Raw genomic sequence first — 8,720 nt, 5'->3', positions numbered from 1 at the left:
ACATGGGTCCTGCTCAGTGCCAGGTCTCAGCTGGATGACAGCTCATCCTTGGGGACACAGCTCAGATCTCACCTCCTCCATGAAGCACTTCTGGATTCCCACCCCTCCTGAAGTTCCTCTGGCCTCAGTTGGGACCACTAGGGCTGAGACCACACTCTGATTACCTCCCAAGTCTGTGATCTCTGTGAAAGCCCTGGGCTCAATGTGGAAAGAGACTCAGAAAAATGGGGCCAAAAGGGGCTAAGAAAAATGTTACTAGTTCTCTATTACAGAGAAGGGCACTGAGCAGAGAGAGGGCAGTGTCCAACCAAAGCTACAGAGGAGGGTCTCAGTGAGCCCTCCCTTGGCCCTGTTACTAGTTCTCTGTTACAGATGAGGACACTGAGCCACAGAGAGGGAGCAGAGCCCTGCTATAGCCTTGGCCCCACGGCCTGTGTCCTTTATGACTAGCTCAATGCTGCCAGCAGTGGTGTGGGCCTGGAATGGAGGTTGAAAGCAGCCTGACCCCCAGGACCCCTTCATACACAAAATCAGTCTCAGGAAACACCCCTCAAGACCTACTCTACACCCCTGGGATTGGGACCTGATTGCTGTTCCTGGAAGCTGGCTGGGCTTCCCTGTGAATTGGCCCAGGAGATGCTTGGGACAGACACAGGGCCCCTGAGGCTCCCTGTCCCCAGATGAGCAGCTCTAGTCCCCTTGACTGTCCCTGGCAGAGGCCAGATGACACGAGGTGTTGGTCGGGTAGCCAGCTGTGGAGATGAAGAAATGGGAGCAACATGCAGGTATATGCAGAGGTTCAGGTATTCACTCAACAATCATTGATTCAGGCCTTGCAGTGTGGCTGGCCTGGGCCCAGGCCTGGGTGTCCAGTAGTGAATACAGTCAACCCCTTGAGCCTTCTGGGAAAGCAGTGCTCAGAGAAACAGGCCCTCAGAGCCCCCATCCTGTTTCCCATGAACAATCACACTGAGATGAGGCTGCAGCCATGGGTCCCAGTGGAGGGTGAAGGGAGGAAGGAAACCCAGACTGGGCACTGACCATGAGCCTGGACACTGGAATCAGATGGCCTGGGCTCTGTAATCTGGGGTGGTCACCTCCCCTGTTCTCTCTGTGCCTCAGTTACTTCTGCAGAAATGGGTGATAACGCCTGTCCCTGCCCCACAGGTTTTCATGAGGAGTCAGTGATCTCTTATGCTTGTAGGACAGTGCCTGGCTATGGGTCAGGATCCTGCTCACCTCACAATAGTCTGTCCCACTTTAAAGATGAGAAAGCCAAGGCTAAGGGGGTTATGAGACCAGCCTGTGCTAGCCCCCTTCTCATGCTCTGCTGTCCAGGTCTCCTGCTTTTACATCATCCCTCTGCCCCCATATCCACCCAGCAAAGTAAGTGCTGAGAATCTGAGCAAATCAGAGTATGAATGGAGGCACACCCTCTCCCCAACTTGAGCTCTTGGGGCGATGGGCAGGATGGGGATATCGGGCTCCCCCAGACTGTCTAGGAGGCCCAGCATGTCCGTCACCTCATTTCCACTCAACACGGAGGTGTGTGTCCAAGGGCCAGAGGGCGATGGACTAACCCATGGTGGGTGGATGCTAGGTAGGTGTGGGAGGCACAGAGTGGCCCCTGGAAGACAGTGTCCAGGCAGCCAAGGTGTGGGGAATGAGGTTGCCCAGAAGGGGCAGAGGACAGAGTCCAGCCTGGACACCACCCCCTGCTGGACCCTGATCTGGGGTGAGAATTGGGACAAGCCAGGGCCCCGCTAGGGCTCCTCATCCAGCAAAGAGGTGAGGAAAAATTAAGGAGACAATGGAGGCTGACCCCACCATGCTCCCTGTGTGAGGGCGCTGCTTCCAGGATCCTGGAGGTTCCTTAGACCCTTGTGAAGTGGCTGCTGTTTCCAGCCCCATGTGGGCAGAAGAACTGAGGCAAGGAGGACACAGTGACTCAGTACAGAGATAGGATTCATCCAAGAGTGTGTGCTGGGCCTCTCGCTGAGAGCAGCCTCTGGGCATCATGGACTTAGGAAGTGTCTTGTCCTCCCTCTTAAGGCTCCTGGCATGTTAGGCAGGAAAGGTCCCAGTGCCCATACCTGGGCCTCTCTGGGTGATGCTGACATGTGGGATCATGATGGTCCTGGGAAAGGAGAGAGAATGTAGGCTGGGCGTCAGGTCTGCATCAGACCCTAATGATGCCCCTAATGTTGTGTGACCTGGAAACTCCCTGACCTCTCTGTGCTTGGCTTTCCAGCTCTGACTCAGAGGACTGCTGTGCTTGGCAAACAGTAGGACCTCAATCAGAGGAAAAAGCCAGCCCTTCCCCAGGAACCTCTCCTCTTACATGCCCAAAGCTAAGCCCATGTGCCACACATCAACAGAGCTGATACTTGACAAACAGGGCAAGTGAAATCCAGCAACACCTCCCTCCTGCCTGAGGCCCTTCCCTCCTCAGTGAGTGGCTCAAAGCAGGTCTCTGCATCCCAGAAGCCTGAACTGAGCCTTGTGACCTGGAGGAGTCCCTGTTCCACAAAACTTTTTTTCCAGGTGCTTCCAACAAGACACAAGAACACCTGGTCAGTCTCTTAGCTGCAAGGTCCTCCCTTTGCAAATTCCCCCATCACATCCGGGCTAGAAGATGTGAGTTCCAGGGCACATGACCATCCAAATGATGACTTCAGGAAAACATCCCTGCCCACACTGCAGTCTTCAGAGCCCACCTTCTAAAAGAAGGGGTAGTGACCCACGGTTGTGCACAGTTTTATCAGAACACAGCCCTCACCCACCCACCATTGGAAACATGTGAGAAGCAGAGATTCCCAAGTGCCTGGACCCCTGTCATCCAGAAAGCAGAGGTTAGGGTAACAGACAGAAGGGGAGAAAGTACTTTCATACTATGTATCTGATAAGGGGTTAACACCCAAAACATATAAATAACTCTTACAATTCAACAGCAAAAAAACAAGCAATCTGATTTAAAAAGTGGGCAGAGGAACTGAATAGACATTTTTCCAAAGAAGGCACACAGATGTCTAACAGGTACATGAAAAGGTGCTCAACATCACTCACCATCAGGGAAATGCAAATCAAAACCACAATGAGATATCCCCTCACACCTGTCAGGGTGGGTGTCATCAAAATACAAGAGATAACAAGTGATAGTGGTGGTGTGAAGAAAAGGGAAACTTCTGCAATGTTGGTGGGAATGTAAATTGGTGCCATCACTCTGGAAAAGAGTAAGAAGACTCCCCCAAAATTTAAAATTAGAACTTCCATATGATCCAGCAAGTCCACTGCTGGGAATATATCCAAAGGAAATGAAATCACTATGTCAATGAGACAACTGCACCCTCACGTTCACTGTACCATTATTTACAATAACCAAGATATGTAAACAACCTAAGTGTCCATCAACAGATGAATGGATACAGAAAACGTGATGCATATATATGTATATATAATGGAATCTTATTCAGACATTAAAAAAATGAAATCCTGCCATTTGTGACAACTTGGATGGACCTTCAGGGTATTATGCTAAGTGAAATAAATAAGACAGAGAAAGACAAATACCTATGATCTCATTTATATGTGGAATCTATAAAATAAACCAAAACCCATAGAAACAGAGATCAGGTTGGTGGTTGCCAGAGGTGAGTCAGGGGGTGATTGAAATACGGGAAGATAATCAAAATGTACAAACTTCCAGTTAGAAGATAAAAAAGTCCTGGGGACATAATGTACTGCAAGGTGACTGTAGTTAATAACACTGCACTGTGCATTTGACAGTTGTTAAGAGAGTACCTCTTAAAATTTCTGATCACAAGGAAAATAGTGTGTGACTATGGGTGATGACAGACGTCAAGTAAACTTAATGCAGTGATCATTTCACAATATGCACATGTAACAGGCCATTATGCTGCACACCTAAAGCCAACAAAGTTATGTGACAATTGTATCTCAGGAATACTTATCCCAGGAAGCGGGGGTGCGAGCCTGGATTACCTACTGCAGGAGCTGCCTTTGTCCTCCAACAGCAGAGGGTGGTAGTTGTGACAGGGACTGTAGGTCCCTCAAAGCCTAGAATGTTTACTGTCTGGACCTTCACAGGGAGAGTGTGCAGACCCTGCCCTGGAAGACGGTGGTCATGGCAGCAACAACGGCCTGCCTGTGTTCAGGCTCAGCCCAGACAGCTCCTGTGCTCTGCTGTCACCGCATTTACTTCCCTCCACACCCTCAGAGGGAGAGGCTTCAATGTTCCGATTTTACACATGAGAAAACTGAGGCTCATTTGCTTTGAATTATTGACCAAGTGTTGGGGGAAGCTTTGAACTCCAGTGTTCTGATTTCAAAGCCACATCTCAGTCCTGATTTTTAGAAGGTGGAGGTCCAGGCACTGGGGACCCTCCACCTTCCCCACTTGTAGTCTTACTCTGGGGCTGCCATCCCCGAGGCGTCTGGGTGAACACATTTAATCCGCTTACTCTGCACCAGCTGAGCCCTTGGCTGCCAGTCTGTTGTCGCTGCCTGACACCAGCTGAGTTTTACAAGTGAACCATCACCCCCTGCCAGCCCACCTGCCCTGCCATGTGGGGCAGACCCCTCCTAGCCTGGTCATTCTAAACCCTTAGCTCACACATTTGCACAACTGCATCGAAAGGGCCCTACTCCCTGTGTGGAGGTATCGACAAGGGGAAGGGAGGGGAGTTTTGGGTGGCCCCTTACTCTGAAGGTGACACATGACAGGGACATGTTCATGTCCATAATGGCACTCAATTTGAAGCTAAGAACATGGTCACAGCGAGGGGTAAAAGCTGAGAGGCTACAAGGCTGCTGAGAAAGGGGCTTGACTATTGAATTGTAAATGTGTAATTTAATTTAAAAATTAGCCTCCTGGGTGATAAGAATTTGTCCTTAAGGCCAGAATTGGCTACCTGACCCCTGGGAACCCCTCAATTCCAGGATGTAATCATCTGAGCATGGAGGGGGCTTAAATTGGGGTGCTGTCCTCTCAGTCATGGTGCACCTCCCCACATGTGCAGCCATGAACTGCAGTTCTCACACATCAAGGCACCTCTCATGCCCTGCCAAGGAGGTCCAGGTCATAAGGAAGGGATGACAGACTGTGAGGTCACACGTGTGCCCCTGCAGGGGTGAATGTTGTATAGGGCAGAGCCCCCACTCTCACCTCCAGGAGGGGTGCTGGAGGGAGCAGGACTCCTGAGCCCCTAGGCTTAGCAAGCATCCTGGCTGAGGGTGGGGAGGCTGTCCACTCTGAAGTCATAGGTCAGATGGTAGATTGGGGTCCCACCCCCACAGCTCACCAGTGAGACCATCTAGTCTGTTTCTCTGTAAACTGGAACCCAGTCACCCTCACCCTCAGAAGTGGGGGCAGCCTGTGTAAATTACAACACAAAGCCCTGGGCTGTTTCAGGTGCCTGGGGGTGTCCAGGCCCCTAGGCCGGGCAGGTGGGAGAGGAGATGTATGGGTTAGCAGGTGTGAGAGCAGGGCTGAGACTTGGCTGAGTGCATGCACTCTAATATCCAGGAACTGCGAGCTACCACTAGCAAATCTGTTCACTGAGGCCATGTGTACTCTCCCTTGTCATTTACAATCCCCTGTTTGAACAGAGGCCTCTGGAGTCTATTAGCCACATTGTTGCCTGTCACCACACTGTTGCAGTTCCAGGGTCTCCATTTAGCCAGCTTGAAGGAATAGTGAAACTTTTTCTTAAAACCAGTGACAGAAAACCAAAGTGGCTTAAAGAAGCAAACAGGGCAGGAGAGAATGACTTACCTAACTGAGACATCCACAGGGAGATAGCTTCAGGCAGGGCTGTACCTGGTGCTCAGTGACATCAGCAGAAGTCATCCTTCCCCACCTCTGGGCTCTGCCACTGGTGTCATCTTCACATGGCTCTGCCTTTACGAGAGCAAGATAGTCACCAACTGCCAGAGGCTGACATCACCACCCCTCAACTCCCAACTGAAATAGAACTTCTCTGCTCCCAGGATTCCAGCAACTAGGCCTGACCTCCGTGGAGCCTGATTGGGCTGGTGCCCAGCCCTGAGCCAATCACAGTGGCCAGGGAGGATGGAAAATGCTGATTGGCCAGATCAAGGCCATGTGACCATCCTCTCCAGGAAACCTGTGAGCTGTTCACCTGTTTTCAGGTTGGGAGACTGTGATGTCTCCCAGAGGATCCTGCTACTAGCACAAACTGCAGGTGGCACAATGAGCTGAAATGAGCCTGTCTGCTTGGTGACAAGTGACAGGTCACTTAGTGGTTCCCTGCTCCAGGGAGGGAGGCATGTCCAAACAATATTGGGGCTTCAGAGCCAGAATGTAGTAGAAAAGCCTCCCAGTCTCCCAAAAGGTGGGAAAGTGAGCAGTGACACTGGAAAGGCACTCCTCTCTGTGGCCCTTGGCTTTCTCCTTGTTACAGTGGAGAGTGCAGTGTTGCCCCTGACAGCCCACTTCCCTGCTGGGAGGCCTTTGCAACAGGTGGAGAGTGCTTGGAAAAGCCCACTTATTCTGAGGAACTGTTATTGCTCCTGGTGGCATTATTATTTTCATGTCACTTGTGAGGTGGGCCCTGAGGGGTCCCTGATCTGGGGGCACAGACACCCACAGAAACTTGACCCAGTATTGCTGTTCATTCAACAATGACTTACCGAGAACCTACTGTGTGTCAGATTCCCAGGGTAGAGCAGTGGTGTTGACAGCACAAGCCCCTGCCTCACCTCATCTCTGCATCCCAGGTGGGGTCACCAGAATGGGAGTTCAGGAAGCAGAGGATGTGGCCGAAGCCTTGTGGGAACCCCTGGGTTTTTCTCTGTGCTGAGGGCACTAGCAGCACACCGATTGTGGGACTCAGTACCCGCAGGACCCAGCATTGATGGGTAAAGGAGAGGGGCATTTCTACAAGCACATCCTCACTAACCCCAGGCTCCAGAGGGCAGCTACACTCTGCTCAACCCAAGGGGGCATCTTCCACCATCCTGATCAGCCTCTGGTATTACTCCCCGCTCAGATGCACTTTTTCCTGTGGCAGCTACACTCAGAATATGTGTTTGTTTCTCTCCCATGTGGTTAAGTGGACTTCAGACACATGATAGTGATGGAGTGGCTAAGCCTCTGGGCAGATTGCTGGGTGACCCGCGGAAATTGCTGCACATGGTGAGCTCCCTTCTGCCAACCAACGGGCCAGGCCCCACCACTGTTCTGTCTGTTCTACCTCACTTAATCTGCACAGACACTCTGTGCAGGACATCCTGTTATCCCCCATCTCTGCTGACCTTGGGTGGACAAAGCTTGGGTTTGAGAAAGTTGCCCAGGTCACATTGTTGACAAGTGAGGAGCTGGGGATTTGCACCCTGGTCCCAGGAGTCTGGATCATGGAAAGGCCTGGGTGGGGCAGCTTATTGCCAAGGGAAGTCCTGCCCAAGCCTCTCCCATGAGACCCCACACAACAGCACATCTAGCAGAGTCAGCATTTCCTGGACCAGATGGACAGAACCTCAAAACTTCTTTGCAGATTGCTTCCATGTTCTTTTGCAAACACAGAAAGGCCACAGGCCAGGGAAGGATAAGGCCAAGAGTGTTTTCATTGGGGAGAGTGAAGGACAAGTGTGAAGACACACAGCACTCCCAGCAGCCCTCTCGGCAGAGCCTGCCACTGGGTGAGCAGCTACCATGACTACCTACCATAATCCTGTGAGGTTCATGCCTGTACAAGCCTGCCTGTGAGAAGAGCAAAGTGAAGCTCAGAGAGGTGTGGGGACACTCCAAAGACAAACAGATAAGGTGGGATCATCACCACCATGCTGTGCTGGGACAGGCAGTCACCTGTCACACTGCTCATGCATGGCCTGCTGCGAGTAGTGAAGGCCTGATAGGAGCACAGGAACACTGTGGTGAAGGTGATGTTTCTACCTGGGACAGCTGGTACCGGGAACTCTAGCTGATTCTTCATTGTGCCTGCTTTGAGTGTCAGCATGTTGCAGCCTCATTTAGGGGAAGGGCTGCCTCCTTTCCTCACCAGTGCACAAGGAAGAGCATGTACACACTGGCATCACCATAGACCACCGGCAGGATCAAGATCTGGAGCTCAGAGCAGAAACTGCCAACACCAGGAACTGGTGCAAGAGGAGGACCTGAGTGCCCCCTGAAACATTTCTAGTTTTAAAAACATAATTAGGGGGAAGTGATAAACAGTTGATCCCTTCAAAATATTCGGTTATCCAAAGAACAACAGCACCTCAGCATTGTAAGAGGATTAACTCAGTCATCAATAACCATCACTATAGGTATGAGAAAACAGTGTTAGGAGTTACAAAAGGGTCTCAAGGTCATGCAGGTCAGAACTGAGAACCGTCTAAAGCATGTGCTGCATGATAGTCTCTCTAAGCTACCTGAGGCTTGGTCTGCTCCTGACACAGGGCAGATGGTCTGAGAAAACCACACTCCTCAGGGGACCCCAGGGAGTTGACAGAGTTGAGTTTGGGTTCCTGATCATCTTCTAAGTTTGGAATTTTGAGATTCTTCTGCACCTGTCCTTCCTCCAGAACAGAATCTGATTCAGGCGGGATTCCAAGGACTGAGGCATGTGTCAGGCAAGAGAGCAGGCATGGCTGGATGAGAGCATCGCCAGTGCCATCAACAAAGAGGCCAGGGCACTGAGATTTCCAGTGATTTAGCATCCTGGCTGGGAGGGGTCATG

Source organism: Camelus bactrianus, unplaced genomic scaffold, assembly GCF_048773025.1.
Source record: "Camelus bactrianus isolate YW-2024 breed Bactrian camel unplaced genomic scaffold, ASM4877302v1 HiC_scaffold_27, whole genome shotgun sequence".
NCBI lineage: Eukaryota > Metazoa > Chordata > Mammalia > Artiodactyla > Camelidae > Camelus > Camelus bactrianus.
This window is presented reverse-complemented; position numbering follows the sequence as displayed.